We start from the raw sequence: 21252 nt of genomic DNA on the forward strand, positions 1-21252 counted from the left end.
GAATTGTTTTCTTTTAAAAATCTTAATGATCCCAAACTTTTGAACAGTAGTGTAAAATCTGTTTCATACCATACATCACATAGGAAATGGATAGTCAAGCAAAACACATTGCATTGTGATAGACAGCATTTCACACAGTTTAATTAGTTATAGTTTGATGGAGGACCATCAAAATAAAGGGTAAGCCGAAATTAAGCTAATACTTTAAGGACTGGCATGGCAGTTGACATGTAAGTATAATATCTATAGTGGAGAATAATGTGTTACCATAGGCGATGTAGAGTGCATACTGTACAGTATTGAATCAGTAGTACACTAGTAAGCTCTATTATGTGTGTGGCAGTCCCTGCTCTTCCTGTCGCTCTTCTTCTGTCAGCATGTCGCAACAGCTAACAGCTGTGAGAGAGAGCATGCCCAGTGTCCACTGGAATCTGAGTGTAGGAGGATGGCCTGTCACCTCTTTCACCTGGCTGAAGTCTGGCCTGAAAAGTAATGATGAGCCGACCAAGCTTTAGAAGACCCCCAGCTACTCAGGATGCAGAATGCTGCAGCCCACACTCTCCCCGAGTCTGCCTGACTAACTGCTGCTCCTCGACCGCTTTCTTTGTCCTCTGTGTTCTTCTCTGTCCCAACATGAAGGATTCTGCTTAGAACGGGTATTCTGTCAACAAGCAGATGCAGGTTCCTGTGTGTTTTTGGAGCTGTTGTATTGGGAATCCCACATAGCCTCCTACACAGAGTGCCCTAGAAGACAGAAAGGGAATGTGATGGGGTTTTTGAAGGCCGCCCCCTTCACACAATGGAAACCCCACAGTGAGCTAATGTGCCTGACAAATATTCTTACACATGTTAAACTAGCAGACAGCTCTCACCGCAGTCAGGTGTTCAGCTTTCTCACACGTTTCTCAAGTGGTTCAAACTGGATACACAGTGGATTAGAATCAAGCCTTGAAAAACACCAGTGATAAAGCAAAACACTACAGATGAATAGGGTACAAGTGTAAAACTAATAGATATCACCATGCATTCTCTCTAAGTTACAGTGCATTAAAGCAATTGGTGTGTATTAGACTTACATGCTTTTTGAAACATTATGTTTATGCCACTAAGGCACTACTTTATTAAATGTACATACATTCGCATACATTCGCAGAACAAGAAGTCAAAATATTGGATAAAGCCAGGTTCAAAAATCTTGTTTTATTTCATTTTGTTTACATGAATATAAGTTGGATGTTAGAAAATATTCTCAACATCAAGAAAAAAATGTTCGCCATGTTTAGGAATAAAATGTAAATCAGGTAAAAGATATAAGAACAACAAACCCCTCAGCAAAATCCTTCAGAATATAGTTGTATATGTATATATATGTAAGTGCTATAAAAGTGTATAAATAGGCCTTTAAAGAAACCAATTTTTTTTTACATTCAAAATACAAATGAGTTTGTTTCCTCATCAAACCAGATTTGGAGAAATGCAGCAGTCTGAAAAAAGACATTGTATGGAAGCAAAATATCCCAAACTTTCAAAAGTGATCATTCAGGAATATATATATAAGTCCATCCTCAGAATGAATTTGTTCATGTAATAACACTACACTGGACTGGACAGCTGTGTGACGGTGTTGATGTCAGAGGTCAACAGGTTGACTGACAGACAGTTATGAATGACCTGACGCTACTCAATTTAGCCATATTATTATTATTCTTTTTTAATAAGATCAATATTTAATGAAAAAGTTATGTGCTGTATTGTGAACTTACTCGCTGTAAAGCATGATCCACAATACAGCATAACCTCAAGTGTTTTATTGATTTTATGAGATAATGAAAACTATCAAGGACCCAAATTATCGTCATAACACTGTTATTAAGCACATTTATGCAATCATCTTCAGTCATTATAATTTAACCATCAAATTCATGAAACAACAATCATCAAGAACTCATTATTCACGTCAGTGTTGATTTTCTATGTTAGTGCCTTTTTGTTTACACAAAACTATATTTTCTTTCCAAAGAAGGTCATAAAAACTACGAAATCTAAACAATGGAAACATCTAGTGTTTGTCACAGTGAATCTCATTGGCCAACCTAACTGACTTGTGAGTTATTGTGAGCAATATGATATAATCAACCAAGATGAATCATTTTAGTTCTCCTCTGGGTCGGAGATGCTGAAATTTGACAAATTGCGATTTTCACAAAGCTCAACCTAGCAAATTAATAATATCATTATACTTAAAGCCTGTCAGTCGAATTTATCCTTCTTCCGTTTTGTCTGGGGAAAAATCTTCCTGTACTTAATATCACTTATAAGGTTAATGACTCCATAAACAGCTTTTTCATATTGCACTTGAAAAAGATTCATTTACAGAGCTATTGGCATTATTGCAGTCATAACTCTACCGACTGTTGCAGTGATAATGAAATATTAGTAATATGAATATGAAAATATTCCTCAGGAATAAATCTCATTGACTGAATAGATGGATGTGTTTCGTTTAAGCTGTGTCTAAGCATTAGGAAGAGTGAAGTAAATCATCGCTTTTACTCTTGCACTGAGGATATTCTGTGCTTTATAGAGCTTTGCATGCAGTGTGTGTTCGTCCACACTGTAGCATTAACAATAACTGAATAAATGAAAAGGCAAGCTTGATTTATTCTTAAAAATATATTTTACATATATGGCCATATTGGAGCACCTTCAACAGTTTCTGTTTTTCCTATCTGTAATTTAAAAAAAAGTAAAGATAATCATCATGTTTACAGTTAGGTAACACATTCCATAGTTTCTTTCTTTGTGATTTGGTCCTATATGTGGTGAATTGTATTCAAGATGTTGTGGGATGTTTCTAATAATAGACACTATGATAAGTTTCCTGACACAGACCTAATTTCAAGAAACGTGCCTATTTCTACATCCATTCGTGATAGCAATACAGTTGCACTCAGATGAAATAACAGGCGCTAGAAACTTTGTTGTGGTTCACACAGCGGAGGATGAGGAGAAGCAGCCAGATAAGGAGACAGAGAGAGCGAGAGAGAGACAAACAGACAGAGTTGCTGGTCGAGTGGGAGACAGGAGGAAATCCCCACACTAGCCGCCTCCCACGGTCACTGCTGAGAAGTCTGCCAGTGGACCTCAGCAAGACAAACTGATGGGATTTTCCTGATGCTGCAAGATTACTAAATAAAATCTGCACGGCACAACATTGTTAGATTTTTAGTCATGCATACTACTAATATTACAAAAATCCTACAAAATTTGTTGTAGGAAATTTCTGTCACATTTTCTTGATAATTAGCACCAGTTAACTACAGATACATAGTTAAGTTTAGATTTTTTAAATGCTTTTAAAATAAGTACAACAAATACAGTAACATTTTGAAAATTTTGCTTGAATTTAAAAGAACTGTTTTCTATCTGAATATACTTCTAAATGTATTTTATTCCTGTGATGTCACAGCTGAATTGTCAACTGACATTACTACAGTCTAATATGCTGATTTGCTGCTCTGTTTCTTCTTATTATCAGTGCTGAAAACAGTGTTTGATGCTTAATCTAAATGTGATACTGAACACTGAAGTAATGCTGGCTAAAATTTCAGCATTGCCATCATAGGAATATATTGTATTGTAAAATATATTAAAATAAAAACATTTTTTTTTATCTTATCTTCTTTTCATCTTAATTATTCAAAATGTATACACTTATACAATATGTTTATGTGTAACAAATGCAACACTGTAATATCAAGTGCAGGGGTGCATGATAAACATCGGCCGATGATTAATCCGCATCTCACCAGTAAAGCCGGTTCTTTAATCAGCGGTAAATACCATCAGGTGCATGATTTCACATAGAGCAGCTGTTACTACACAGAGCCTTTGTTAACTGACAAGCTGCGCAAATCCAAGCTGATAATGAACGTGGATTTGCGCTGCTTGTCAGTTAACAATGGCCCTGTGTAGTAGCAGTTGCTCTATGTGAAATTCCACCTGATGGAATTTACTGCTGATTAGAGAACGTCTAGGTTACGTATGTAACCCTCATTCCCTGAAGGAGGGAATGAAGACAAGACTGAAGAAAGAGACTGACGAATGGGGTCTCACCCGAGAGCCCAATCACCTTCGAGTGGTAACAAATGAGCCAATGGATTCCGTTCAACGGAACAGCAATGTGGCTATGGGACATAACGTCTCCGTTCCCTCCTTCAGGGGACTAGGGTTACATATGTAACATATGTCTACGTTAGGTCAGAAAGAGAATGGGGTCCCTTATAAAATGCCACATGGCTGTCTTCCAGTGACCCGTGTGAGTGATAGCACCCCATCGTGAGGCCACCACGAGTGAGGGCCTATAGCTGACACAGAATACAGTGGGTAGCATATTCCAGCTGGACATATGCTAGCAGGAAGACTTACAAAGGCCGGTAGTAACCGAAAGCTGGTGATACACATGAACTCTGAGGTACCAGCCTGCAAGGTGGACGTTTCAACGACAGAGCTTGCAAGTGCTTACCAAGGGAAAGACACATACCATGAATAGACTGTGGAAATACACACCTGGGATTGCCCAGAAAAGGGAAATCACAACACATGGAGGCACCTAGACCCACATAGACATCAACAGTGCTGGAGGAACCCAGGGGAATAGCGCACGCATCCAGTCCTTGGAGTGGAATGGCGCAGCACGCAGATTGACACCGAGCAGGTGAGTACCCGGGAGGACACAGGCTCTACGGGGAAGTCGTGGCCTAATGGTTAGAGGGTTGGACTCCCAATCGAAGGGTTGTGGGTTCTAGTCTCGGGCCGGACGAAATTGTGGGTGGGGGGAATGCATGAACCACTTCAATACCACGACTTAGGTGCCCTTGAGCAAGGCATCGAACCACCAACTGCTCCCCGCAGCATAAATGGCTGCCCACTGCTCCGGGTGTGTGCTCACAGTGTGTGTGTGTGTGTGTTCACTGCTCTGTGTGTGTGCACTTCGGATGGGTTAAATGCAGAGCACAAATTCTGAGTATGGGTCACCATACTTGGCTGAATGTCACTTCACTTTACACTGAGATTATACAGATGTCTGTTAGGGAGGCACCAGGGCATGGCAATTCTTGAGCCTGATAAGCCAGGACAATAGCTGAATGCATCCACCATCCAGTGGGATAACCTCTGCTTGGAGACAGCCTTTCCCTTCTGCTGGCCTCCGTAACAATCAAAGTGCTGGTCTGAGGTCCAAGTTCACCACCTGATCACTAAAGGGAGTGGTGGGAACTTTGAGCACATACCAAGCCCGGGTTCTCAAGATAATGTGAGAGTTGGCCGGCCCGAATTCCAGAATTTTCAGTTGACGGCACGCTCCGTCAACTGAAAATGCCTGCAGGTCACCGACCATCTTCACTGAAGCCAAAGCTGCCAGGAGCACAGTTTTCAATGATAGAAACTTTAGCTCTACTAAGAGCAAGGGTTTGAAGGGAGCCCTGCAGCGCCGATAGAACCACTGTGAGGTCCCAAGAGGGAACTTGCTGAGGGTGAGGTGGATTGAGCCTCCTGGCTCCTCTCAGGAACCTGATGATCAGATCATGGTTCCCAAGAGACTTTCCCTCAACAGGGTCATGGTGAGCTGAAATGGCGGCCACATAGACCTTCAGGGTGGAAGGAGATAGCCTTCGTTCCAACCCTTCCAGAAGAAAGGAAAGCACTGACCCGATCGGGCATCTCCAGGGGTCTTCACGACGTGAAGAACACCAAGTGATGAAGAGGTTCCACTTCAAAGCATAGGCCTGTCTGGTAGCTGAAGTGATGGTAGATACCACCTGAGGTGAAAGTGAACGTAGGCTCACTGGGGGAAATGCATACTTGCGCAAATCAGCTGAACCAACTCGGGGTGGAGTCTCCATTCTCCGGGGAGAGACTGCTGCCGTGAGAGCTCGTTGGCTGCACAATTGAGCCTGCCCGGGATGTGAATGGCACCAAGCGACCTCAGCTTCTGACTCCACAAGAGAAGCAAATTGCGACATGCGGTGGGAGTGTAGACCACCCTGACAGTTGATGTACGCTATAATTGCAGTGTTGTCTGTATGGACCAGTACGTGCTTGTCCTTCAGCAGGGCCCTGAGCGGTGCACTTGAGGCAATTGACATGCCACTGAAGTCGGGGTCCTGTCCAGGAACCTGACGCAGCATGCCTGTTGCACATGGCACCCCAGCCCGTGGCAGAGGCATCTGTTGACACCACAACATGTCTTGACACAGGTTCTAGGGGAATGCCAGCTCGTAGAAATGAGAGGTCCAACCACGGGGTGAAGGTTTGGAGGCAGGCCGGAGTGACGGTCCCTCGGAGTGTGCCCTGTTGCCATGCCCATCTCGGGACTCGGTTGTGAAGCCAATGCTGTTGCAGTCTCATATGGACCAAGCCGAGCAGTATGACTGCTGCTGAGGATGCCATATGCCCCAGGAGCCTCTGAAACAGTTTCAATGGAAGTGCTCTCTTGCCCTCGAATTGTCTCAGGCAATTCAACAGTGACTGTGCGTGTTCATTCGTAAGCTGTGCAAACATGGCAACCGAGTTGAGGATACGTACACATCATTCCCTGAGAGGAGCCAGGGCTCCCCCCGCGTGCCTTTCTGTAAAGACACGGGGAGACAGGGCCAACCAAAATGAGAGAACTTTGTACTGAAATGCCTGCCCCTCTAAAGCAAACCAAAGAAACGGTCTGTGTTGAGGAAGAATGGAGAAATGAAAGTACGCATCCTTCAGGTGAATTGCTGCAAACCAATCCAACAGAGAGAATGCATTTGAAAATGCGCTTGGGCGTTAGTATCTTGAACGGAAGTCTGTGAATAGCTCAGTTCAAGGCATGCAAGTCCAGGATTGGGCGTAACCCACCTGTTTTCTTGGGTACTATGACGTAGGGGCTTTAAAAGCCGGACTTCATGACGGCTGGAGGGACCAGCTCTATCGGCCACTTTTTCCAGCAGGGTCAAGCCCTCCATGCGCATGACAGGAGCATCCTTGCACACCATTGTCGCGTGAACACCCCAAAACCTGGGGGGACGCTGGGCGAACTGAATCTTGTAGCCAAGCCTGATTGTTTGGATGAGCCAGTAGGATGGCCTGGGCAGCTCTAGCCAGACTCCCAGAAACCGATCCAGCGGGGTCAAGGGAACTACAGGCGTACCCACAGTGGGGCAGCGAGGTGGAACAGACAGCCCCATCATGGGAGGCATAGCGTCTCTTTGTGGTCCTGCTACCATCTCCTGATGAGCTCACATCCCCAACTCCGGGTCGCCTATCTCAGGAATGCCGCTTGGCCTGACACTTAACGGCTGTGCCACCCTTCTGCGACCATCTCCCCGATGCGGCCGGGGTTAAGGCTGGTGCTGTGGCCAAGCAGGAGTGGAGCAGACTACAGGGGGGCGCCCTCGGCGATGAGCAGGCTGAGGTGGCTGCTCAGGTGGCAGTGTGGAGGCAGCAGTGGGCCGCTGGGGCAGGATGTGTTTGATGGCCTCAGACTGCTACTGGGTGGCAGAGAACTGCTGGGCAAAATTCTCCACTGTGTCGCCGAAAAGACCAGCCTGGGAGACCGGTGAATTGAGGAGCTGAGTCCGATCAGGCTCCCTCATGCCTGCCAGGTTAGCCATAGGTGGCGCTCCTGGACCACCAAAGTGGACATCACCTGACTCAAGGAGCTCGCAGTAACCTTCGTCACCCAGAGAGCGAGGTCGGTAGCAATGCGTGCCTCCTGCAAAACAGTGTTAATTTCGTTGACTAAATATTTTCGTCATTATTTTCGTCACGAATATATTTTTGCCGACGAAAACGAAACGAAAACTAAAATAGAAGGCACTGATGGAGACTAAAACTATGACTAAATTGATTGACATTATCGTCAACGAATAAAGGACGAGACGAAAATAGACTGTGACGAAAATCAAATCAGCAGACGGGAGAGATGCGAGGAATGAGCAAAAGAACCGGCAAAACAGAACAGACTGCATGAGAGAAGAGAACCAATCAGAGCCTGACTTATTGAGACGTGAAGCGAAGGTTTTCAGTTTTTATGAGCTCCCGGGAAGTCGGCATTCGAAGAGGTGATCCCTATCAGGGACTTTAAGCAACAGCCTCTGGTGGAACGGCAACGCCATTCTGGCGTTGTATTGCGCCTGCGCGAATTTAACTGCTACTTTGTGACGTTCTAATTTAACGGTCTACTACGGGAGAACAGCTGATTTGCCGGAGTCGCTACAACGTGAGAGGTTAGGTAAATAAATGTTATGTTTTTAGACTTATTTACATCATACAATATTAAAAACTCCTCTTCTGACAAAAGATTGTCATTTAACGCCAAAAGCAATCCTTCTCTTGCTTTTTTAAATTATATATTTTTTTGGATCTCAATAAATGAATTAATACTGCGTTGCGCTGTTCTGTTTTACCGTTGCTTAGTGACTTTTACGTTCTTGGCTACAGCGGTGTGACGGCAAACGTCCGGTCGCTGTAGCCGTTCCATTCGCAGCTGTTGCTTAAAGTCCCTACTGTCTAAAAGAGCGACAAAATGTCCACAGCTCACTTCACGTTTGACGACGAACAAAACAAAACAAAGTGTAAAGCACGCAGAGCGCTCATTCGTGGCAAGAACACAACCAATTTGAAAAGACATTTACAGGCGAGCCACCCGGACATTTTCTCAAATGTAATTTTACAACGATGTTCTTTTGTTTATTGAGCTAAGCAAAATTGGAATAGTGCAGTGCGTAGATGTTGTAGCATTAAATATTACGAACTGAAAAGTACTGTAAAATAGCCCCTTCTTCAAATTAGATGCGAGCACAATACTAATACGTAATATCATGATAAATACATTTGATTAATACTAATGTTTAGTATATTTTATAATGTTCTACTTGTTGACAATATCACAAATATTTCTATATTAGTCATGTGAAACATGAATGTTCACATCCTATCATTATACATACAAATCTAGCAATATTGTAGTATTTAAAACATACAATATTGCTAGACAAATGAATACCTTATAAAATCTTGTTACTTTTTTTATCCACCTAGCTGCCAACTTATTAAATATTTACTTTAAATGTATGCACTTATTGTTCAGCTCAGCTGTAAGCTTTAAGGTCCTGGACCTAACTTTATTTTTCTTTTATTGATGGTCAATTGGCAGCTAGTTATTGTTTACATTATCATGACAGTGTTTGTTGCTGCATAAAAGCTTTTGAATCGAAATAAAGACACAGTTGTGTTGAAATAAAGTTGAATTTGTGTTTTATATATTTTGGTTAAGTTTGTTTCCTATACCAGCTGTAAAAAATTGTCTAGTAAATCTGTTATTGATTTTAGTCTTATTTTAGTCGACTAAAATACCAAGCAATTTTAGTCGACTAAAATACCAAGCAATTTTAGTCGACAAAAATAAGACTAAAATTAAAACAAATCAGATGACTAAAACTTGACTAAAACTAAAAAGAATTATAGTCAAAAGACTAAGACTAAAACTAAATTAAAATTTCGTGTCAAAATTAACACTGCTGCAAAACCCCTGGATCAGCACTGCCCCCATGCAGCTCTTTGAGCACCTTGGCCTGGTAGATCTGAAGGGTGGCCATGGTATGCAGGGCAGAAGTGGCCTGACCCGCAGCTCTGTAAGCTTTTTCCACAAGCGTGGATGAGAACTTACAGGCCTTGGAGGGAAGTTTGGGACCACCACGCCATGTGGAGGTGCTCTGAGAACACAGTTGCATTGCAACAGAACACTCCACTTGGGGAATCCCAGCATACCCTATAGCCACTCCGCCATAGGGGGCAGTGAAGGTGGAGGAAGCACTAGAACGGTTTCTCAGCATACCCTTTAGCCCCGAATGAGATGACACGTGACACAACGATCGTGGCCATCAAGAGGAGCCATATATCGACTGCACCCAGAAACACACGGGCGAAATTACATCTTTAAAAAGATGCAAACTCAACCCGTTTGCTCTTTTAGAGATGGAAAAAGCTCTTTTAGAGGTGCTGAAGGGGAACGTGGGAGCTGAATGCAGGAAGCCCAGACGTACCACTGAATCATGCCGTCACACCAACACCAGCTGACTCTCTTGTAAACACTCCGGTGAAAGCAGCAAGCGATGTGCTCAGCTCCGAAGCAAAAGCTTGAGCACGAGTTGCTCACTCTGCTCCTTATTCTCTGGTGAGACCCCATTCATCAGTCTCTTTCTGACGTAACGTGGAACGTGACCGACTGAAAGGGAACCGGCTATACTGATGAGATGCTGATTAATTATCAGCCGATATATATCGTGCACCCCTAATCAAGTGTTAAGAAAATGTTTGTTGCCTATAAATATTATTTGAAAATTATATTAAAACTACACCTTAACAAGTGGATATGTAATTGTTAGGGAGCTCTGAATTGTTTCTAGGGGGTTGCTGTCACGCTCTCAGTCTCTGTTTTCCTGGGTGTTCCCTAGTGAGCTCACTTCTCCTTAGGCACTTCACCATAGGCACTTTAATTCCTCTAGTCTGGTCCTGTCTTCACAGTAATTGCACTCCAATTAAATCGCACAGGTGCTGACAATCCTTTGTCATTAGTATCCTTATATATAGCTGTCCTTCTCTGTTGTTTGTATGGAGTCCTTACCCTATGTGTCATATGTTCTCGTCTCCCGAGACTGACCCTTGCCTTCTCGTTCTTCCGAGTTCCATTCCGTTTCATCCGGTTCCCTTCTTTTGTTTTGTTTCGTTTGTCTTCCTGGACTGTTTATTTTGTATTTACCCTTCTGTTAATTAAACATACCTTGCAATTGGATCCTACCCTCTCCTTGTGTTTTCCCTAAAACCAAACCATCACAGAAGGACTCCATCGACCAAGGAACCAGCGGTATGTCTGCTGCCATTTCCACCCCAGCCAGCAAGCGGGAGACAGGTGGCTTTGAGGGCTCTCGCCTAGTGGTGTTCCGGGGGACCAGGGGAGGTCGCTCTGGAGCAAACAGTCGGGAGGAGGTCCGGCAGCGATCTCCACCGTGGGCTCCCGTTGACCCGGGGTTCGATTGGGGGCCGTCATTTCCCCAGTATGTCCCGAGAGGAGACCCAAATCGGCCGAGCCAGCGCCATGGTACCAGATGGCCGCCAGTCCTGTGCTGCTGCACAAAATGGCCGCCAACCCAGCGCCACTGCGCGGCATGGCCGCCAACCCAGCACCTGGAGGCAAGATGGCCACCAGCTCAGAGCCACAGCACAAGATGGCCGCCAGCCCAGCGCCACAGCACAAGATGGCTGCCAGCTTAGAGCCACAGCACAAGATGGCCGCCAGCCCAGTGCCACAGCACAAGATGGCCACCAACCCAGCACAACGAGGCAAGATGGCAGCCAGCACAGCGCCAAATCACAGAGTGCCAGTCATTCCAGCGCCACAGCACAAGATGGCCGCCAGCTCAGAGCCACAGCACAAGATGGCTGCCAACCCAACACCAAGGGGCAAGATGGCCGCCAGCCCAGCGCCATGAGACAACATGGCCGCCAGCCCAGCGCCACAGCACAAGATGGCCGCCAGCCCAGCGCCACAGCACAAGATGGCCTACTCAACGCCTGACGAGCTGCTACCGACTCACCATCATGGAGGGCGGAGGAGGAGGAGACAGGCGTCTACCGTTCCTCAAAGCCTGGAGAACGTTCCCGAGCGGGCCACTGCCGTCCAGGAGGATGTTTCTGAGCAGGCAGCTGCCGTCCAGGTGGACATTCCTGAGGCGGTGCCCGATGCCAAGGCGGTGCCCAATGCTGTTCCGGAGGCCGAGGTGGTGCCCGATGCCGAGGCGGTGCTCGATGCTGTTCCGGAGGCAAGGTGATGGCCAAATGCCAAGGCGGTGCCCGAGGCCATTCCCGAGGCGGTGCCCGATGCTGTTCCCGATGCGGTGCCCGATGCTGTTCCCGATGCGGTGCCCGAGGCCGTTCCCGATGCGGTGCCCGAGACCGCTCCCAAGGGCCGTTACCGAGGCGGTGCCCGAGGTCATTCCAGAGGCGGTGCCCGAAGCCGAGGCATCTCACGTCTCCACAGGCAGTCCAAAGTCAAGTCAGGTGCCTATTGACTTTCCAGAGTTGAGTCAGTTCTCGGTTGACCCTCTAGAGTCGAGTCAGGTGTTCATGGACCCTCCAGAGTCAGGGTTTATTCACCATCGACCTTCCAGAGTCAGGGTTAGTTACCGTTGACCCTCTAGAGTCAGGGCTAGTCCCTGTTGACCATCCAGAGTCCATTCATGTTCCAGTTGTTCCTCCTGAAACAAGTCAGATTCCTGTAGACCTTCTCGAGTCAAGTCAGGTGCCCGTTGACTTTCTAGAGTTGAGTCAGTTTCCGGTTGACCCTTCAGAGTCGAGTCAGGTGTTCATGGACCCTCCAGAGTCAGGATTAGTCACCGTCGACCTTCCAGAGTCAGGGTTAGTTACCACTGACCCTCTAGAGTCAGGGCTAGTTCCTGTTGACCATCCAGTGTCGAGTCATGTTCCAGTTGTTCCTCCTGAATCAAGTCAGTTTCCGGTTAACCCTCCAGAGTCGAGTCAGATGGTCATGGACCCTCCAGAGTCAGGGTTAGTCACCGTCGACCTTACAGAGTCAGGGTTAGTCACCGTCGACCTTCCAGAGTCAGGGTTAGTTACCGTTGACCCTCCAGAGTCAGGGCTAGTTCCTGTTGACCTTCCAGAGTCGAGTCAGGTGCCAGTGAACACTCCAGAGTCGAGTCAGGTTCCGGTGAACTCTCCAGAGTCGAGTCAGGTCACCGGTGGTCTTCGGGAGCGGTGTCGGGTCGACGCCGGTCTTCTGGAGTCTGGTGGAGACGCCATGGGATTGCCAGAGGTTCGTTCTCCCGTTGGTCAGACCACACGGATGTGGTGGTCTTCTGCTCCACCCTGGAGGACTCTGGCATCGACCAGGAGGACGTGGTGGTCTTCCGCTCCTCCCTGGGGGACTCCGGCCTCAACCACGTGGAGGTGGTGGTCTTCCGTTCCGCCCTGGGGGGGCTTCTGCCGTGACCACATGGTGGTGATGGCCCTCTGCTCCGCACGGGAGGGCATCAAGTGATGTCCTTTATGGAACCTTGTTTTTGTGTTTTTGTTTTCTTTTGCTTTCTATCTGTCTCCTTCTTTGGACCTGGCCCTCCGTCCCTCCCCCTGATCCTCCGCCGGTCCACCACCCTCCTGGTTGCTGTGGCCTTCAGCTTGGTTACTAGGGTGTTGCTTTCTGGCCAAAGTCACGTCTCAATGATATTTTATGTCTAGATTTGACTTGGATAACTTCTTCAGAGATTTTTTTTTCTAGGCTGATCACTTAGAAAAGTAATGGCACACTCTTAAAAATAAAGGTGCTTAAAAGGTCCTTCACAGCGAAGCCATAGAGGAACTATTTTTGGTTCCACAAAGAATTATTCAGTTAAATGTTCATGAAAGAACCATCTCTTTCTTACCTTTTTAATCTGAAGAACCTTCTATCGCCACAAAGAACCTTTTGTTCTTTATGGAAAAAGGGTTTTCTATGGCTTCGTGAAGCACTTTTATTTGTAAGAGTGCACACCTCTGCTCAACAAGTCACAAGCCCCTGCAACACAAATGTGTTAGATGCGTTGAGGGTGAAGAGATCGGTATGAACAATAGTGATAGTGCTTCTGGCCTTAGCAAACACCTGTAACGAAACTCATGCTTTCCTTATCAAATGTTTTCTCAAAATATCATGGCAGAACACTCTATAGCTATAAAGTAAAAAAAGCTCAAATTCACATTCATTGGCATGTGTGCCTTGCAAGTTCATTAGCACGCCATTTCCATAAACATGCAAGCAAAGCCGTGACCTTTGACTCGGCCACTTGACTGCTGTCATCTGATTCACCGGTGACACAAGCTTCATTGTCGGTCCTGCTCAGAAAGGCTGTACGCAAGTTCACTTTTAATAAGCTGCACGATTACCCTTTCCTCAGAATCCTGCATACATAAACACCTTGTATGATTTTATTAGCTGCCTCATAATGATGCTTGTGAGCTCGCGTTTCGTTTGAATAGAATTGATAGGAAACAATATCTGCCCTAAAGTACATCTAATGATGTTAGACTTGAGTGGGAGGAACTAGGGGGAAATTTAGCCACAGAAGCCTTTCATTTAGCTGTACAAGAGTGGGAGGCGAAGACATTACCAGGTCCAATCTAAAAAAAGAGAAGAGTTGCTAATGTTTGTACATCAGAGTAGGAGTAAATTAGTCAACTCTGGTCCCTGGCTGCTAATATCGGTTAAATTGAATGGCGATCAGTTGTTTTGGTTAAAAACAAGCCCTGCTCAGCAGCGAGGAATGTTTGTCGCAGAAGTTTACTGAGAGTTCTAACTGACAAAGACATCTGTACACTTTGAGTACAGTCTTGAAATATTTTAAACAAATAAGTAACATTCAATATCGGTTCACCATTGCAGTTTATCAGTTTATCATTATTCTCTTCACATGTCAGTGGTGGTGTTTACCCATATAAAACTTGGCACCATAGTGCTATCTATCTATCTATCTATCTATCTATCTATCTATCTATCTATCTATCTATCTATCTATCTATCTATCTATCTATCTGTCTGTCCGTCCGTCCGTCCGTCCGTCCGTCCGTCCGTCCGTCCGTCCATCCATCCATCCATCCATCCATTTATCTATCTGTGTATTGTGTGTGTATATATAGTTTAGTCTTTAAGATTTATTACTTTTGAAGTGAACTAATACTAATAATAGTAGTAATACTTTCTACTTCACAAGTTTGAATCAAAACAAAAGTGAAATTAAAGCCATTGATTTATTTCTTTGAAATAAATGCTGCTCTTTTACAGTTTTTCTCAGTCGCTTTGGTAAATTTTTTAGATTAGATTAGATCATCCTTGAGATTTGCAAAACAGTAAGTGCATTTATCAAAACAACTTGTACAAAGAGCAAAACACCATGGATTACCTGCAAAAGCTCAAAATCCTTAGTTAATCTCTCAAAAATAAATATCTTTGTCAATGAACATGTCAGTGCCATCAGAATGACAAGTCCTTGTGTCATAGTTTACGGATAAGACAGTCAAATTGCTTTGTCTTCCAAAATGTTGCCGTAGTTTACATCAGAACATCGCTCCAGAGTACACTGTTATATTGACAACATGACTAAGCAATTTGACTGTCTTATCCGTAAACTATGACAGAAGGACTTGTCATTGACATGTTCATTGACACAGATATTTACTTTTGAGAGATGAACTAAGGATTTTGAGCAGGAGACTGGCTTTTGCAGGTAATCCATTGTGTTTTGCTATTTGTACGAGTTGTTTTGAGAAATCCACTTACTGTTTTGCAAATCTCAAGGATGATTCGAGAAATATACCAAAGCGACTGAGAAAAACTGTAATAATTTGTAAAAATGGTGTGCTTAGCAGTTTATGACAACTACATTAACCATTTTGCATTTAATGACTTATACGATGAACTAAAGACTAGATGTTTTGAGGGGCAAGACTATTGCACAGAAAACTGTGTAATCAATTTTGAGCAACATGATATTAGCAACTGATAATGTAGAAAATTGCAGATAAATGTTCATAATCAATTGCATGAATGTACAAAAGCAATCGCAACTTGTTCAAAAGAATGAGAAACTGTTTTTATGATGTGTATAAATGACTAGATGATGTGGAGATTGTACAAGTAGTTTTGAGACTTTCATTTCTGATTTGAGAAATGCACCAAAGTGACTGAGAAAAACTGTAAACTTACTATTCATCATGTAATCTGCTAATCAACTGAAGGGAAGTCTTGGCCTAGTGGTTAGCGAGTTTAACCCCTAACCATAGGGTTGTGGGTTCGAATCTCTGGCCGGCAATAACATGACTTAGGTGCCCCTGAACCCCCAACTGCTCCCCGGGAGCTGCAGCGTAAAGGGCTGCCCACTGCTCCGGGTGTGTGTTAACCGTGTGTGTGTGTGAACATCTTTAATAATGTAGTAATGACTACTGGAAATTCAGCTTCTTTTGTAAATTAAATTTATGATAAATCTTAATATAAAATGAATTGAAAATTATTTTAAAGGGTAATAATATATATATATATATATATATATATATATATATATATATATATATATATATATATAATTATTATATATATTAATATTATTATTAATATATATTATTAATAATAATATTATTATATTTATATATATATATATATATATATACACATATCTTATTATTATTATTAATATATATTATTAATAATAATATTATTATATTTTATATATATATATATATATATACATATCTTATTATTGTTATTATATATAAATATTATTATGAATATATATTATTAATAATATTATTATTATATATATTGGTGTCAAATCAATTTTTCATTCAAGTGTAAATTCAATAAATAAACTGTCCCTTGTAGAGAAAAGGTTAAAGAGTCAACCTTTATAAAATAAAAGCAGTTGATATTGATGTTACCATGCTGATGAAACATTTTGCAGTGTACTTGTTCCTCATTCATACACACATACGCATTTAAGACCCCTTTAAAGGATATCAATCTTTATTTTGTCCAATCTGCCGATTGCACATCAAAGACAGATAAGGTTTTGCGAAATTATTTCAGAAAATGAGATTTCTCCACATCCAAAATTTCACATGGACTCTTTCCAGCGACTCGATCTACTCATCTCACATATCAGGCCGTCTTTGATCACCAAGTTTCGTCAGCCTTATTTCCTTCAAACCGTCTCTCTCTCTCGCTTCAGACATATCACTTCCTCAAGGATAAATCCACCAATTACTCCGCACCTGCATTTCATCATTTAGGAAAAAAGAGAGAAAATTGTGGTATTTATTAGATTTACTGTCACTGGAGAACAAACCAAATTCCCATCATTTGCATAGAGAAATATGATGCAGCTGGATGAGCTCATTTGAACTGTTTTAATTGGTGAGAAATGGAAGATTGAGATACAAAAACATCATTACAGGCTATGTTTCCACATCAGGGCATTACTGATTTTATTACCTCTTTTATTGCCTGGTTGTACTTGAGAGAAGGAGAATTTCACGGATTTTGGCATGTTCTTCTTAGACAGAAGTTCACCTTAACTGGAGGTAAGAAAGATGGGGAAAATCGCAAAGGTAAGAAAGAAAGCGCAGCTGTGCATATTAAAGAAACAAACAGCAGAACAAAGCAACTTGTGTGAAATTTCTTGAACTCAAAAAGAGTTTCATCCCGGGTTTTCTTCATGCACGTCACCTTTGGTTTTCATTACAGACTTTGATCTTAATGCTTCCTTCCACTTAGCAAACGTAAAGAATTTACCCTCGTCTAGAGCAGGATTAATGCTTTCTCACAAGCAAAGCAGGCACAGCTCAATCACGCCACAGGAGGACTGTGGGTAATATATGAGCCAGTGCCTATTCTCATTTCCCTGGCAGACAATTTAAGGTTGTAATGATCTTTCCAAATCGCTGACATCTTTATAGATGTTGCAATACTGACAAAGCAGTAATTCTATTTCGACTCAATCCAATAATCACTTTTGAATGTTAATCTATCCTGCAATAATTTCTTTTTTCCTCTAATAGCTCAGCTTTGGTAAATGTATTTGATTTCCACAGCGCTGATGTCAGATTCATTTTCTTGGTTTTTAACCTTTATGAGGCGAGATTGTAGGTTTCCCGCAGGATATATATTTTCAAGTAAATAGAAAGCAGCACTTGAACTACTGTGGTTTTCACAGCTAAAGAACCTTGAATTATGTTTATTATAGCTCTCAAGAGATATTATTCAGCTTAAGAAGATATTTCGTGGCAAAAAAAAAATAAAAAATTAGGCACAATTTTTAAACTTGTTTTTGTTCTTTGACATTTGCTAGTCATACTGAAAAGCATGTAAAAGGGCATGTGGGGAAGTTTGTATGAAAATGAAACGTGATGTTATAACTTCCTTCAAATAACTCCAGGTTTCTAGTCGTATAAGTTGAGATTGTACAATATACATATATGCACATTATCTGAAAGTCACCACTGATAAGCCATAAATATATTGTAGAAACTTGCTTTGCAACAATCATGAAAAGCGCTATATAGATCAACTTTAATTGACATTTGGGCAAATAGACATCCTGACATGAAAGTTCATAAAATGCTAATGCCTGATTTGGGTGTTTTTAGCTGGACGCTTTGTGAACGTTTAGAAAATAAACGCCAAAACTCTATACACAGTAATACGGTCTCTTAAAGAGTCAACTTGTAAATGCTCATTTCATAGCTAGCATATCTTAAATCCTTAATACACAGATTCAAATATGTTTTTTAGTTGTTGCTGCATCTTGATTTTTATTTTTCTTATTTCATGTTTCATATTTTTTCTAAATGAGACAAAAAAATTATATATATATATATATATATATATATATATATATATATATATATATATATATATATATATATATATATATTATTAAATATTTTTGTCTCATTTAGAAAAAATATGAAACATGAAATAAGAAAAATCAAGATGCAGCAACAACTAAAAAACATATTTAAATCTGTGTATTAAGGATTTAAGATATGCTAGCTATGAAATGAGCTTCTACAAATGATTTTCACACAAATATTTTTTGGTGTCCTTGTAATTATACATAATTACATGTAAATAACCCTAATCCTAACATTAATCCTAACCCTAACCATATAGTAAGTACATGTAACATATTAATATTACTCAGTACTTAAATGTGAAATAACACTTTTACAAGGAGGCTTTGAAATATTGTAACCAGTTTTAAAAAAATAGTTAATGCTTTTTTGACACTCTAAGTTATCATTATTTTAAGACATAGGTTCGTTAATTACAGCTTGATTAGAAATGACGCTCAGTAAAATTCATTCTACTGAAAAGTAATTTAACTGTTTTTTGTTTTATTTAACTTACACATCACGTTTCATATTTCATCTAAAGTTCTTTACAGACCCGGTTGTCTCTAAACACCAGTACACACCACTTAAAAAAAGTAACCATCATAGAAATGACACCTCAAAAAATGACAGACCTAATTCTCATATAACTTAAATAAATATTTTAAAGGTTACTGTTTATTTTCATACTTAAAATGATCATAGCTTATGCATATACTAAAAATTGAAACTCCTGTACAATAATATGAAAAAAATAAAATTAAACATGCTTGAAAAAGTTTCCAAGACTGTTTTTAAAGTGCATAACCAATAATAGTGTTGTTGTGTGCGAAAGCCTCTCTTCTCCATTTCCTGCTGAAACACGGTCAGTCTTCATCAGCAGAAATACACCGACAGGGTGTTAGAGACAATAGCAGCGTCTCTCACCTCCCGGCCTGGCGCTGAGGGCCCAGTTTGAGACTTCCTGTCCAGGCCACAGACTTTCACTTCTACCGGTGAACACAAAGTTGACGATTAGCTGACTCAGTCTGGACTGTGGCTGCAGGACATCTTGTCATCCAATCAAGGCCTTCTCCATCATGGTGGATGTGAGCAGCCTACTGCTTTCTTCAGACTTCAGGGATGAAGACGAAGCACCCTGAGAGCTAATTGGACATGGCGCGTTACAAGCTGAGAACAAGCTAAGTGGAGCTAGCTGTCAGGAGAGACTGATGGCGGTGAGCGCAGGGGACACACACTTCCACTACGTAAGCACAACGTCAGTTCCTGTACCTGGTTGAACATTAACCCACGAGCTAAAGCAGGGCTGCAGCACTATATCCTGAACCATGCAGAGGAACAGGAAGAAGATGCTTTGAATATGAAGCTCGCTTGTCAAGAGCTTGACTGGCCTAACAAAGCCATCACTCAGCCCCTCTTTGTCTGCCTGAGCAAAACAAGATGGCAGCGCATGTCAGAGAAAATTGCCTTGTCTGTACTTTTACTCTATCAAGGACATTCATTCACTTAGAAACTGAGGAAGAGCCAGGATGCTGTGTGATAAAGGAAAAATCTACAGTGCAAGAACGTACACTGTCCTGCTGACATCTTCAGAAATAACAAACGATGTACAAGTATTGGTTAAAGCTAATGTAATATTATAGGCACATTCATATCATTTTAGGATTAGGAATTGGTTTAGGGTTAGTTTAATTTAATTGTGCATGTGGATAATTCACTGTTATTATATAGTAAGTACTTGTATATAAGACACATTAAAGTGTTGTTTATTTATTTATTTAGCAGTGGTTGAGTTCAAAATGTCTAGGTGGTAGAAACTGTGGACTGTATGGAAGGTTCTGGGGGAAAAATCTTTATTACATTATCTAAATATTAATATAATGTAATAAATGATTAGGACACACTTAATATAAAGCTTAGGTAGCACTTTATTTTACAGTCCTGTTCCTCATGTACATACTATGTACTTATTATAGTAATTACAATAACTATGTAATAACTAGGTACTAACCCTGAACCTACCCCTAAACCTAACCCTACCCCTTGTAGTTACCTTGTGTTACCAGAACTTTTTTAGATTCACTATAAGTACATGTTAATACACGTACTGTAAAATAAAGTGCAACCGCTTATTTAATAGTATGTATTATCATTTAAATGATTCATTTAATACAGTGCATTTATTGTCTACATGCAGTAATTTTTTTATTATAGTCATATTTAAAATGAATAAAAACAATTAATTATGCATAATCACATGCAAGTAACCCTAAGCCAAACCCTAATCCTAACCATATGTTAATGTAGTACAATGTATTTAATTAATATTACTCAGTACATAAACGTATAAATATAATTATTAAATATTATTTTCTTTTGTGTATGTGTGTACAGTCACCTAATAAAAATGCGAAACCAAATATTATTTCCATTTGAAATCATCAGGAACTCATACCATAAAAGGCAAATGAAAATTATATCAGCCAGAGGGCCTTCATTTGTATGACCTCGATGCCTTATTATTATATAATAAAATTGTTACCACCTAATAAAAATAAAAAGGCCACAGACTTTAATTAAAAATTATTATCTATATATATATTATTTATTAAAAAATTATTGTCATTCTTAATTATGTAACAAAAACAATGAACTATTGTGCAGAAGTCAAAACTGTTACTACTCTATATCATGGAATATAATTCTGTATTATCTAGTATCAGGACCAGAACTATCAATTTAATTTAAAAACATTTAAAATGCATGAGAGCAAAATAAAAACAGAAG

The 21252-nt window shown here is 41.4% G+C and overlaps 1 long non-coding RNA gene across 1 annotated transcript; it reads right to left on the reverse strand.

Annotated features, from left to right (window-relative positions):
* Positions 1 to 16584: 16584 nt before the first annotated feature.
* LOC113112241 (uncharacterized) lies at positions 16585 to 19676 on the reverse strand. Its single transcript, XR_003293404.1, has 3 exons — positions 19393 to 19676; positions 17066 to 17148; positions 16585 to 16845 (listed from the first exon to the last, which is right to left on the reverse strand). It is a non-coding gene; the product is annotated as an uncharacterized LOC113112241 (long non-coding RNA).
* Between the last annotated feature and the right edge of the window lie 1576 nt (positions 19677 to 21252).

This window comes from Carassius auratus, chromosome 12, assembly GCF_003368295.1.
Source record: "Carassius auratus strain Wakin chromosome 12, ASM336829v1, whole genome shotgun sequence".
Classification (NCBI taxonomy): domain Eukaryota; kingdom Metazoa; phylum Chordata; class Actinopteri; order Cypriniformes; family Cyprinidae; genus Carassius; species Carassius auratus.